The following is a 15,086-nucleotide window of genomic DNA, read 5'->3' as shown; positions in this document are numbered from 1 at the left end:
TCAAAAATTAGTAAGAATCACAATAATTATCTCTTCAGACCTGCTTTTGGCAGCTAGATGCCTGATGGAAGGAGATATTTAAGTCATCTCAGCATCAATCTTTTCAAAATCTCAGCCTGGATTTGCAATGTTTCCGGGTAAGTTCAGAGCTATAACTGTCTACATCTGGGTAGGAGATACCCAGGAAGCAAAATTTAAGGTCTATATTTGTACAGGATGGCATGGGTAAGTAGGTTGCACTGGTCGGTGAAGCACACCTAAGGGCCAATGTTTAATTTCAAGAGATGATGTAGGTTATTTCTGGGGATGATCCTGACATGGGTCTTTATCAGAATCTCTGGACTCCTCTTTAAAATGGTACCATCCTTGGGGCGCCTGAGTGGCACAGCGGTTAAGCGTGTGCCTTCGGCTCAGGGCGTGATCCCGGCGTTGTGGGATCGAGCCCCACATCAGGCTCCTCAGCTACGAGCCTGCTTCTTCCTCTCCCACTCCCTCCTGCTTGTGTTCCCTCTCTCGCTGGCTGTATCTCTCTCTGTCAAATAAATAAAATAAAATAAATCTTTAAAAAAAAAATGGTACCATCCTTTGTACCATGACTTCTGTGGTGTCTAAGGTGATCTCAAGCTGTCAAACAAACATGATGGGCCCTCAGAACTGGAAGTTACCTAAATCTGACAAAATCCTTCTTGTCTGTGTGCCTCGTTCAGACGGTTATGCATTTAGTTAAAGCTGCTGACAGCAGAATATAAATTTTATTTTAATTACACCATTCTCCAGTGTTCTCTCAGTGCCCTGCGCTGAAAGAACAGGCATTCATGGAGAGGATACTGAGGATGAACTCTTGGCGTGAAGTCTCCATTTTACACTGATTTTCACTGAACACAAGACAGACTGTTTGTGGCAGGACTACTGGGGATAATGGGCACTGGATTTTGTGCAATGATTTGTATCTCTGGTGTTTCTGGCACTGATCAAGGTTTCAGGCAAACAGAGGCACGGAGGACCTAGCAACAATTGCTAGGGAGCTTTCTGGTTGCCAGCAACAGTAAATGTCACAGAGACACAAAGACTCAACCTTTCACACACACACAATGAAACCCGGAGCCTGGTTTCTTATTTCAGATCCAACAGTCTTCCAGGTAAAGCACAACGGCTTCTTCTTTCCCTCTTTTACAGTAGATTTTTAAAATTTTGTACAGAAACACACTGCCCGGGAGCCAGTATGACAATTAGTTTTGCTTCTAAATTTGTTCAAGAACACTTACCTCCTTGACCTCTCTCTTAGTGCTGTCTGTTTTTACTATTTTGCGGGAGAAAGGGAATGAAATGGTACTGCAGATCTGATTTGGAATTTTAAGTTAAGGTGTGACTCGCTTAATGTGTTTGTGATTGGCAATCTTCTACAAAGTTACAATTGATTTGTATCCCTCTGATAATACTCAGCAATACCATCTGAAAGATCCTCTTTTCCAAGTATCGTCTCTAATTTGTTTCTGGAAAAGGTAGAAGCGTACAGAATATGAAGTACAGCACTGGCAATTTAAGGTTTTTCCATGACTCATTCAAGGAAATTGTGTAATAGCCTTCCTCTGCCAACCTCACACACTCTTCTCAAATACCCTGCTTTTTTCCTTATTCCATTCCCCCACCCCTGTCACTTTTTCTACCCTTTCTATGTGCCATTAACTTTTTTCTCTTTTCTCTAAGGCTGTAAACCTCTCTAGGGTATAGTCATGTGTTATGCAAGGTGATAAGGGAACTGAAGTGCCCCCAAGCTTGCTAGTCTGTTTCCTAGCAACTGTACGACATGTTGCTTAGTAACATGAGGGGTGAGAGCGAAGTCTCTCTCACATATCTAAAAATATTGAAATCATTTAAAAAAAAAATAGTGGGCTTATTACATATACTAAATCCAGAGACAATCTTCCACGGAGGGAGCTTATTTCAGGCCATGCTATCTTGAGTAAACCTCTATATCTCTTATAATCTGTTTACTAAAATAACAGATAGTTTTTCTTATAAGCAGGTAAAGAAAAAAACCCACAGCCTTTTCTGATCCTTTCTCTTCTACACATGCATCATTAGTGTTTAAGTAGAATGAAGAAGTGTTTCCTAACTGATCTTTTAGGCCGGGCAGATGAAGAAAAACACAGCCTGTCCTCTTTTCTGCAAACGTATAATTGATTTTTTTTAAAGATTTATTTACTTGTGGGGGGAAGGGCGAAGGCAGAGGGAGAGAGAGAATCCTCAAGCAGACTCCCCGCTGAGTGCAGAGCCTGACACCAGTCTCAGCCCCAGGACCCTGAGATCATGACCCGAGCCAAAATCAAGAGTCAGCTGTTTAACCGCCTGAGCCACCCAGGTGCCCCCATAATTGATTTTTAAATCTAAATGAAGACTGAGAAATGTTTTCCAAAACACCTTTTTAGGCTGGCTGTCATTTGGGAGGTGTGTCTTTCAAGATTACAACCGCCTCGAGAGTCATTCTCTGTCAACTTATCCAGTGGTTATCAGAATTCAGAAATAACTGAATTATACCAACCAAAACCATTAAAACTCTTTAGTTCCAAAATAGCAAATGTTAATTCTAAGAGAATACTGTTTACTGAATGAGACCTACTGAATTAGCCTCTGTGGTGCAGGAACTGGGAATCAGGATTTCTAACTAGCACCCTAGTTACTTCAGCACATTTAGGAAACACTAGTAAAGACGATGATTCTAATATGTTACAAAGGGTTCTCTACTAGTTTGGCTCTTGGATTTATAGATGTAATACTTAAAGAGGAAGCTTCAAAGACCAAGTCTTACATAGTCTACCACACCTTCCCCTTGAACTAGCCCCTTTGGGGGTAATAAAATTGGTCAAGCTTTAGAAAATTAGTCATTTGCTCATTCTGCAAATACTTACTAAGACAATTTGAAATATAATTGATAGAATTTACTGATCAGTTGGGATTACCTCAAAAGAGTTGATATACATAAAGTCCGAAGAATAGTGCCTGGCACAGAGGAAATATTATGTCAAAGTTAGATAAGGTGATATTATTATATAAGGTTATTATTATTTTAATCTATCTTGGTAGACTAGAAAGATGACAATGAACTGATCTTGAGAATACAGAATAATTGAGAATATAGAATACTAAAGAGGGTAATGGAGAAAAATAACTAATTCCATTTAGATATACTGAATTAAGATACCTGCAGGTCATCCAAGGGGATAAAGCCAGAAAGAACTACAAGTCCTGAAGATGAGAGCATGTTGTATAAGTCGTTTAAAAAGTGAATTCTGACTTTTTGTGTGGCTAGTGCTACATAAAAATGGACCAGTTATAATTCCTCAGTATTTTACTTCTTACAACATAAATGCATCTATTCTGTTGTTCACCAGTTTATCAATCTCACCCTGATTTATCTATACTATGGAATTCGTTAAGACAAGAATTTGAAAGAAAAAGAAAGCGCACATTTGGATGGTTGGGGGAGGGGACTCTGGAGCTTCTCTTGACTACTATCAAATCCCTGTAGCCAGTGCACCATGGCAACCTTCCCAGTCTGCCACCTAATTTCCATCTGCTTTAAGGGGAAGGAGGGGTAGGACAGAAGCAAAGTGGTTCAGTGTGCATTCTTGTGAGTGTGTGTAATTTGGGTTAATGAAATGCATCCAAATGATAAACTGCGTTTTATGGAAAACTGAGATTATCTACTGTCTTCTCCAATTCCTTCTCTTTCTTCTCCTCTCAGGATGCTTTTGAGCCTCTTCAAGTTTTGTCCCCTTTTTCCAAATGTCAGATTTCCTCAATAGGCTTAGGTGAACCACCTCCCCAATATGTCAGAGCAAAATTACAAATTAAAATGTGTATCTCAGGACGCAAATACGTTGTTCAAAAGAGTGCTTCAGTAAGTGACTGAACCTCAAAGCATTATATTACAATGCCAGAGATATATTTTTAATATTACAGAGTACAGGTTTCTGTTATTTCATAATTCTTACTTCTGGAATAAAAATTCATTAACATTTCTCTCTGCTATACACACCAAAGTCCCTCCCAAAATAGATGAAACTCAGTTACCAGAATCACTGATAATTCTTACCATGTTATTCAGGAAAAACTATTATATTTAATAATATATTTGCATTATGTTGACCAGAGTTTGAGAAAGATAATGTTTAGCTTTATTTTTTTTAAAAGATTTTTAAATTTATTTGACAGAGACAGAGACAGCCAGCGAGAGAGGGAACACAAGTAGGGGGAGTGGGAGAGGAAGAAGCAGGCTTCCAGCAGAGGAGCCTGATGTGGGGCTCGATCCCATAATGCCCGGATCATGCCCTGAGCCGGAGGCAGACACTTAACGACTGAGCCACCCAAGCACTCCTAATGTTTAGCTTTAAATAAAATTCTGAATTCACATGTGGGCCATAGTCTTACCTGAACTGTTAACGGTGGAATTTGGCCAAAGTGAACACAACAGATGGTCTTTAAAGGCCATACACAGTGAGCACCAAATCACACAATACATTGATCAGTACTGAATCCTAAAGTAAGGACAAATATAAATTCAGCATGTCAAAATAATCATGTCCATCTCCTTATTTAAATTTAGTGTTTGAGATGTGTTTTTGTTAGAGAATTTAAGAGAAATCTACTTGCTTGTATTTATCCTTTTACACTCGAACTTGCATGAGGAAGGGCAGTGTGAGACAGACAGGCACGATCATTTCACGAAGGAGGAAGAGGCAATGATGTGGTGTGAGACAGTGAACACTATACTGGGATGAAGGTGGGAAATGTAACACATTTCTTTGTGTTGGCAGCTCCTGCACTGTCCTCTCTCTCTCACAGCACTTGACACAGTGTATTGTAGTAACAGTTTCAATCATTGGACCTTGAACTCCTTGGGCCAGGAAACATGCTTTAGGTCTTTTGTGCCAAGCCTTACTATATACTTATTTCCTTGTTGCTATATCCAGTGAACATTCCCTGTCCTTTCTTCTGACTTATCAGAATGCATTATAGCTAATTAAATCTTAGCCAAATTAACATCTACTTACCCTACACTATGCCTGGTCCAATATATGCAGCTTGGTAGGTAATCAGTATGCGTTTTCAAAAAGAAGAAACGAATAAACATTTGAAACATATAATCATCCATTTGAGTTAATTACTTGGGTTAAATAAGATTATAATAATTTAGAAAATAATAAAGTTGAAATATGTATGAGCTAGTGAGAGGAGGCTTCCCATATATACGTATGGTAAATTAATTCATGACAAAAGTGTCACTGCAGTCAGTGGGGAAAGGATGGTCTTATACATAAATAGTGCCGGACCAATTACATACCCATATGGGGGAAAAAATGGGTCTGATCTCTACTTCAGACCAAACACACACAAAAATATCAGTTCCCATATGTATTGTGGAACTAAATGTAAAAGTTACACAATAAATCCTTTAGAAAAAATAAATCTTTTAGAAGAATATATTCTATCTCAATCATGACCTTGTGGATAGGCAAAGATTTCTTAAATGCAACTCAAAAAACACTAGCAGTAGGGACACCTGGCTGGCTTAGTCGGTAGAGCTTGCAACACTTTATCTCGGGGTTATAGGTTCAAGCCCCAGGTTGAGTGTAGAGATTACTGAAAAATAAAATCTTTAAAAAATGCTAACAATAAAGAAAAGATGATAAACTGAACTACTTAAAATTAAGAACTCGGTTTCTCAAATGACACCATTAGGAGAGTGAAAAGGCAAGCTGCAGAGTGGGGAAAAAATTTTTTTTGTAATCCTTAAATCCAACAAAGGACTCTTATTCATAATATATAATATACTCCAACCAAACACTAAGATAAAGACAGGCAATCCATGAGAAAATATGAAAGAGCCTTGAACAGACGTTTCACCAAAGAGTATATTAAATGGACAATAAACACATGAAGAGGTGTCAACCTCATTAGTCACAATGTGACAGATACTATACTATAAACTCTCCTGAATGGCTACAATGAAGGAGGATGAGACGTAGACGTCTCCTACACTACTAGTGGGAGTGTAAATTACAACTTCAGGAAAATTTGCAGCCCAATGCAGGGCTCTAGCCCAGGACCCTGAGATCCTGACCTGAGCGGAAATCAAGACTCGGCCACTTTACCAAATGAGGCATCCAGGCGCCCCAGTGGGTAATACCCTTGAGAGCAGATTGTGCCTGAGTAGAGGTACAAGGGGGAGGCTTCGCGGATAGTGATGATGTTCTGTTTCTTGAACTGCATGCTGGTGACACTAGTAATAATGTCAAGCTTGCAAAATTTCATCAAATTGTACATTAACGATTGGTAAAAATGTATGTATGTATGATATTCTTCAATAAAAAGTTTTCAAAATAAAGAAGAAAAAGACAAAGGCTTTTCATGTGGTGAACATAACTGCATGCACAGGAATTGTGTTTCCCATTGAAATTCTGGGTCATACTTGGAAAATTCTATTCTCATACCATACGGCCAGCATGTGATGCTGTTGTCATTAGGCTTCAAATATGCATCTTCACCCCCCTACTCCTTACCTTTCTCAGATTCCCAGCGGCTTCCAAGACTTCTGCCCTCAATCCCTCTATCACCTCAAACCGTGTAACATTCAACTCTAAGACCACGTCAACTGATAGCCCCCACCACACACACACACACACACTACACACACACACAGATGCATTTCCTGCTCAGACTTGTATCCCTTCTCAACTTCCCTATTTTCTTTCTTTTCTTTTCTTTTTTCTTTCTTTCTTTCCTTTTTCTTTCTTTCTCTCTTTCTTTCTTTTCTTTTTCCTTCTTTTCTCTTTTCTTCTCTTTTCTTTTTCTTTTTCTTTTCTTTTTTTCTTTTCTTCTCTTCTCTTCTCTTCTCTTCTCTTCTCTTCTCGTCTCGTCTCTTCTCTTCTTTCCTTTTCTTTTCTTTTCTTTCAGCTCTATACCCAGCATGGAGATTGAACTCACAGCCCCGAGACCAAGAGCTGCATGCTCCATGGACTGAGCCAGCCAGGAACCCCCATCAACTTCCCTATTTTCATAAAGAGCACCACTACCATTTCATGCTCTTAGTTCACCAAGTTCAAAACTTTAAGGGTTAATTTTTGCTTTCTCCTTTTTGCCTCATGTTCAGCCCATCACCACTGGGATTCTTCCTTTGGATGGTCTCTTCTATTATCCCTTTCTAACCATTCCCCTTGTAATTAGGAAGGTCTGAGACCTTCTTAGATTATTGCAATAACCTCCTTAGCCATGCCACTCTCACCACTTAGCTGTCAGGTTAATTTTATAAATTAATTTTACAAACATTAATATATTAATATGAATTTTATAAAAATTAATGGATTAATATTGATTTTATTAAAATGTTCACTCTTTTCTATAAGAATACAAAAGCTTCACATTGCCTAGGGACTCAAGCCCACATTCCTTCTTCAGACCAACCAGAGTTCAAAATGCTTCATTACCTGGCTCCACTCCCCTTATATAGCACATCACCCACCATGCCTTTGCATGCCCAAACTGAGAACATTTGTGCTCTCCCTCGTACAGGCGCGAGATCAACATCATACTATGTCTTTGCCAATATGATGTTCGCTGTTTAAAGTACTCACTCTAGGGGCGCCTGGGTGGCACAGCGGTTAAGCGTCTGTCTTCGGCTCAGGGCGTGATCCCGGCATTATGGGATCGAGCCCCACATCAGGCTCCTCCGCTATGAGCCTGCTTGTTCCTCTCCCACTCCCCCTGCTTGTGTTCCCTCTCTCGCTGGCTGTCTCTATCTCTGTCAAATAAATAAATAAAAATCTTTAAAAAAAATAAAATAAAAATAAAGTACTCACTCTACTCCTGTCCCATTTGGTTATGAGCCACCATGCTGAATGAAGACTTCCATGATAAACCATAGCTCTAATATAAGGACTTTTTCCTTCTTTTGAAATTTCTATAACTTTCTATTCAAGGTAGTACAGAATAAATCGTGATAGATAAAAATTGTCTTCAGCATCCACAATTTCCTCTTTTTAGTACTTATTTTATCAAGAAATTCTTAATTTATTAAGAAATTTTCAAACAGGGACGCCTGGGTGGCTCAGTCAATTAAGCGTCTGCCTTCAGCTCAGGTTGTGATCCCAGAGTCCTGGAGGCAAGTCCCACATTGGGTTCCTTGTTATGCTTCTCCCTCTGCCTGCCACTCCCCCATTTGTGCACTCTCTCTCTCTCTCTGACAAATAAATCTTAAAGAAAGAAAGAAATTTTCAAACATACCCAAAAATAGAGAAAACAGTATAATGAACTCCATATACACATCATTAACATTTAACAATTATCAAGAGTTTTGCCACAATCTTTATCTATCATTTCTCCCCTTTTTTCTTTCCTGAAGTACTTTATTTTTATTTTTTATTTTTTTTAGAGGGGCAGGGTGGGAGGGACAGAGGGAGAGAGAGAATCTTAAGCAGACGTGCAGCCCAACTCAGGGCTCGATCTCATGATGCTGAGATCATGACCTGAACTGAAATCAAGAATTGGACTATTAAATGACTGAGCCATCCAGGTGCCCCTCAAATCTTTATTTATTTGATTGCCAATGTGTAGAGTATAGAGTTGGTGCCCTAGTTACTTCCAGTGGTGCAATGGTATCAGATGATTATTTTTAATTCACTTTTTTCTATTTTTATTTTTCCTTTGTGGGGTATCTTTAGGAACTCATGGGTTTATATTGTTAAATCTTTTATTATAAAAATTTCATGAATAAAAAATGAATAAAACATAATTTTATAGCATAACAATTATAAAGTGACTATCTAGCTTTTATAACTCCTTTGCCTCCCTCCTCCCTATCAAAATCAACTCTCAGGAAATTAACTCAATTTTAATACAATTTTAAATCAATATGTCCTTTTACAGGTTTTTAAGTATAAGATTTACTTCCATTATGGAATTAAAGCAGCCATATTAAGGATTTGGGATGTTCATCTTAAAACTAACAGGCAGCCATTGATCTGCTTTAAGCAGTGGAGTGACGTGATCTGTATTATGTGACGTGATCTGTGAGATGTAGGAGATCACCCTGGCTGTTGAGTGAAGACTGAATGGGGTGGAAGTAGGAGCAAGCATATAGAAAATCTAGGAGGGCGCTGAGGTTGTCCAGGCAAAAGATGATGTACTTACTAGAATGGAGGCAGTTGAGATGGAGAGAAAAGAACAGGATTTGAGAGAGATTTAGGAGGTAGACTTGACAGGACTTAGTGACTGATTCCATGGTGGTCAGGAAAGGAGGGGGAGATATCAAGAGTAATTCTCACTTCTGATTTGAGAAACCAGATGTATGCTGCTCCATTTACTGAGCAATAGAACACTGTAGGAGATGCATATTTATGGGAAGATAACTAGTTCAATTTGGGATACCTATGAGAAACCCAGCCAGAGACGAGAAGTTTACTACACAATCTGGAACTAAGAGGAGTTGTTAAGACGTGTGGGCATATAAAAAGGATTTGAAGCCTTGGGAACGAATGCACTTACCATCTACAAGGAGTGACTAAGATCATATAGAAAAAAATGAGGAAAGAGTCTAGGACTGAACCTTGAGAAACTCCAACATTTAAAGATTGGGATAGGAGGAGGAACCAGCAGAGACAGAGAAGAAACAAAAAATGTAAGAGGGAACCCAAAAAAGGTAGACTCTCTGAGGACAAGGGAAGAAAGTGTTCCAAGAGAGAGATAATATATAAACTGTGACAAAGCTTATCACAGGTCAACAAGAACTAAAAAGTGTCCAGTGGATTTAGCAACAACCATGGAGGGCATTTGGTTTCAAGGAGTGGTAAGAGCAGAAACCAGATTGAATGGATTTAGGGATAAATGGGAGGTGAAGAAGTAGGAAGAAAAAAGTGTTAGACAACTTTCTTGTTTCCTACGTAAGGTATAATACATGGGGTCACGCAATGGATTCTATACAGGTCCTCTCCCTATACCCACAGACACATGCTGTTCTCCAATATACATGTACTTGTTTTATTTCTTCAATTAGATTGGAAGACTCTAGAGAAAAGAGACCATGCTACTACTTCTGAATTACTCACACTATCTAGGATGGTCAAGGACTCACTGTAGACAGTCAGTAAATGCTTACTGAATAAAAAAGGCAAAATACGTATTAAATACCTTTAAAGTATCGGACATTATAGTAGTTAATGAAAATATGCCCAGAGAGAAACCATTCATTTAATTCAACAAAAATGTGTATAATGTTTAGTGTATGCCTGGCACTTTGCCAGGGACTGGGGGTCACATTTTAATGGAGAAGAGATGTACATACACAAATAAATTATTTAAATTCTACAAATATAAAAAAAAAGATGTTTCATGCTAATCTTACTGTGGACAGAATGAACTTATTAGTAGAATACTTACACATGTATATTTATGTAAGTTAAAGAAATTGGCAGAAAAAAATAAGAGGTGAACTAGTAAAAAAATTTTTTTAATAGTTTGCATGCTATTAAGTGAGATAACGGGAGAAAAAAGAACAGATTCGTTATTTCCCTCTGCTCTCCCATTTATATATTTAAGATTATCAGTGCTCAAATAATCTATTTCTGACCTAGATCTTATTGTTACTTATGCCCAAGGGGAGAAAAAAATCCTCATTTGCATAAGGAACAGAATAGCTCTGAGATAGAATTACAAAGAATCAATTGCATGAACACGCCTCTCTTATATTTAATCCTCTGTAAACTGCATAAAGAACGGAGACTACTGGGGAAATGACATATTTCTTTTATATTGTAAAGACAACAAAATTCAAGATTGTGCCTCTCATTCCATAGGGAAAGATTTGTACACTTTATCATGGTCCAGCAGCGTTTCATTTATTTGACTATTAAAATTTCATAAGAAGTATTTTCAATGAGCGCCTTATAAATCCTTATACTCCCAAATGCCATTTAATTCTTATTTTTATTAAATGTACTTCTAGATGCAGAAAGAAATATTCAAGTTGTCCTTAATTCTCCTGTCTTTTTACTGAAATATACTTTTATTTGCTAAAGGGATGGAGATAAGATGATGTTGAAGATTGTGTTTCCTATGAAATGTGCAAGAAGTAGATAAGATTATTTTTGTGTTGGGCTTTATCTTTTCTAGGGAGACTACTGCAGCAAACTTGAACAAGTGAAGCAGAGCTACAGAGAGCAGGCTAGCAAAATTCAAGGCAGCCATTGTCACACCACAACCTGCAGCAGCTGTCTCAAGTCCCTCCCTCCCACGCCTGCTCTGCCTGCCCGCCCAGCAGGAATGAATGGGCTCTGCAGAGCTCTGTAAATGGTGCCGCAGACCCTGAAAATCTGTTGCTGAAAACCAAACATGAAAATCGTCGGCCAAAATAGAAATTTTCAACTTTGGTGGTCACGACAAACCTCTTTACCTCTGAAATTTCATTAGCAACGTCAGGTGGTAATCAGTCCAGAGTCTTATTCTGCATAGCCCATCCTTGCTGATAATAAGAGCCTTTCTAAATAGCAAAAGAATGTTACTGCAATCCATTTCCTAGGGGTGAAAGCAAAGCCTTTTTGTCCCAAGAGGCAATTGAGCAACCCCCAGAGTCTCTAGTTGAATAGCAACGGTGTGAGGCTGGCTCCAATTCCCACAGTTAGAAGCCCAATCTCTGAGATTTACTGAATTCACCCAAGAACTACATGAAAAACAAATGTAGTTATTGAGCTGACATAGTTGCCTGTGGATGGAGACAAAATTACAAAATGGTCTTCTTCCTTACATTATACAGCTCTCCTTTTTAATTTGATTCACAGTTATTCTTCTCTTTCCAGAAAAAAAAAAAAAAAAAAGAACAATGCAAAATATAACTGCATGGACCAGGTAATAGTTCCAGCTTCTGAACTCTTTGTATTTTCTCAATGCTGTATCAGGAAAGAAGATTCATTTTAAGGACAGTACACTACATAAAACATAGTACATAGACTTCTGATAAAGGAATATTTCTAGTAGACTATTTAACTATGGTATGTTTCTTAGATCTTAATTATCAGCATGTTAGAACTACTTGTGTGCTTCCATATTTAGTATGGTTTTCTTCCATCTTCCCTTTTTGTTTAGCTATTTGGGGGAGGGGTGCAAAAGAAGGTCTGAAGATAAATTACTTGAACCTGAAAAACCATTTTGGATGGCTCTATTATTGAACCTTTTTTTATATTAAAAAAGAAATCACATTACCCATGCCATTTTAAGCATCATTCTCATCTTCTCTCCTATTTTATCAGTAAAGCAATTAGAGATGCCGAAGCCTCATCGAATGCGGCAGAATTTAGTATCCTTTGAGAGAAGGGCTGGGAGTAATTTTAGATTAAATATTTCATCTTAACACAAAATCTGCGATATAAGTGTTGGGGAAAACCTACACTGCTGATTTTAACTGTAGTATGAGGTTTAAGCAATATAAAAATCATCCAATTCAAGTTCTCTTTCTTCCCTTCTCCAATCCCCCCCCCCCCCGCNNNNCCCCCCCCCCCCGCCCAACCCCACCCCATAATGGATGCTCGGCTGACTGTTTTTGCACAGTCTCTTTGTCTGAAGGATGCAAACAGTGTATGGATGCTAGGGAAAAGGGGGTGGGGGAGAGATTACCTCATCCCATGTTGCTTGCACCAATCACCACTCTCCTGTCGTGGCTTCTCCGGGCAGAGCGAGGGGTCTGGACCAACAGGAAAAGGCCCCAGCCCATCCCCATGGTGACCGAGTTGTATATAGGGAGCTGCATCCGCCCATGTGCCTCAGGTTCTCTTACATCGACCGCCTAAGAGTCGCGCTGTAAGAAGCAACAACCTCTCCTTTTCCTCTCCGCCATCTGCCCGGCAGACGCAAAGCAGCAACCATGGTAAGAATCTTCTTTCTCTGGCCCTTTGTGGCCATTGGGTGGGGTCAGTCCCGCAAGATCTACTTGGAAAATCTTAAGCCCTTTTTCCTTTACGACATCTTTGGGTAAGGGTAGCCTTTATGCTTTGTTTGCGAGGTTCAGCTCTGCTGCCCCAAATCCTCGAGCCCGGCCGCCGCCGCAGTGCGTGCTGCAGGCGCCCAGGCAGAACTGCGCCCGGGGCGCCGCAGAACCGTAGCGAAGAACAAAGGCGGCGCAGAGCGGGTACTTGTTATCTGAGCTCCTCCGAGCCGCAAGCTGCCCATCTGTCGGTGGACGAAAGGGTCTGGGGCAGCGAAAGGCGGTCGTGGCGTCGCCTGCTCGGCCCCAGCGTATGTGTGCACGGTATTCGTGTGACTCGCAAAGGCTTTTCTTCGTGGCGTTGTTCCCGGGGGGAGGGAGAGAAGAAGCCGTCCAAAAAGACCCGGGCTCATGGGTGTAGCTGGGAAGGGGGGGGGGGGCCCGGGGACAGGGACAAAGCGGAACCGTGGGTTAGTATAAAAAGATCCCTCCACGGTTCGTGGGCATTTTAGAAAGATACCCGTATGTTAACGGGGAAAAAATGGTTAGTTTCTGTTGGAGCCCCTGGCAGCCGGCGTCAGGGCGGCGCAGGGGCGGAGTTGTTTGTTTCTGGCTTCTCTGGCCTGAGAGCCACTGGGCGGGGTTCGCCCTCCCGAAACCTCCCCAGTCAGAAGACTTATTAAAAGCCTTTCATCATTGTGGAACTGTAGGCGTTAAAAGGTTTTTCATTCACTGTTAAAACTTAGATGAAATATTTTTTTCTTGAGATGCAAAATCACAGTTCTCTTGACAAGCCCTTTAAAGTCTGGTCTGGGGCCACCCCGCCCCGACTGGAGTGTGTGTGTGTCTGTCTTGTGTGTCCGTCTGTCTCTGCGTGCTAGCTGCACGTTCGGCAAGAGAAAAAGCCCACTTTGAGAGCCAGGGTACCCTAACGCCCAGGACCCAGGGAAACGCCCTTCCCCACCCCCACCCCACCCCCGCCCATATGTCAGTGACTAGACAATGGATAGACAATGGAAGTTGTAGCCATAAAGACCATAGAGAAGAAAATCTATTATTGAACGTGATAAGTATGAATATTCTGTGGTGAGTAGAGAGTCTCAGAAAGAAAAAACTATTTTGTTGTTTTAAATAAATATTTCATTATCCTTTCACCGTGCTTTTATTCTTAAGTAGGTCTTCCGATATTTTTCTGATTTAGGAATCGATGTTTTAAAGATACTAATAATTTTTCAGTCTTTTGCAGTGGAGAAGATTCTGGAAAGACTTCTTTTTAAGTAATGAAAATGCTGCAGACAAAGAACTATACTCTCTGTCCAGCTGTCTTTTGTTCTAGTGCATCTACATTAATTCATTTCAATTTAGGCATATGGTTCCAGCCGGGGTCAGAGAAGGAAAACTGGCAGAATAGCACAATGAGGTCATGTAGGCAGTTTCTGGAAATAGAACTTACTCTGTTAAATAATGTAGAAGACTGAACAGGCTAGTACCAGGCACAGCAAATGCAGCAATGCAGCAATGCAGGAGGCAGACCTTGTTTAGCTTCCAATCCCCTAGTACTAATGGATTCTGCAGATAGACTGCAGAGGGGTGTGGCATCTAGCCTCAGCTGCAGCACAGATGTCCATGTTAAAATACCAAGTCATATGTAGAAGACATTCCTTATTTAAAGGGAAGATGGTAATATTGATTCCAATTAATTAATGATTAAATTTAATTTACTTCATTTTATAAAATCTGTGCTTTAATATTTTTTAAATGCAAAAATTTTTCTATTCCAGCGTGACTGGAAACAATGGGCTTGCACACGTGTTAAACAGTGCAACATCATTATTCAGACCACACCCATCTGCAGCATTTGTAGCAGGTGCTTTTCCTTCATCATTTTTATGGAGTTAGGGATAATCTCAAACATGAAGAATACCTGTACATAATTAGAAATATTTTCAAAAATTTATTGAAAATTTAAAATGCTAACATAACCTAATTTTACAATTTTCCTCTTTTCCTTCCCACAGCGTGAGTGTATCTCCATCCACGTCGGCCAGGCTGGTGTCCAGATCGGCAATGCCTGCTGGGAGCTCTATTGCCTGGAACACGGCATTCAGCCCGATGG

The sequence above is a fragment of the Ailuropoda melanoleuca genome, chromosome 16 (assembly GCF_002007445.2).
Source record: "Ailuropoda melanoleuca isolate Jingjing chromosome 16, ASM200744v2, whole genome shotgun sequence".
Classification (NCBI taxonomy): Eukaryota; Metazoa; Chordata; class Mammalia; order Carnivora; family Ursidae; genus Ailuropoda; species Ailuropoda melanoleuca.
This window is presented reverse-complemented; position numbering follows the sequence as displayed.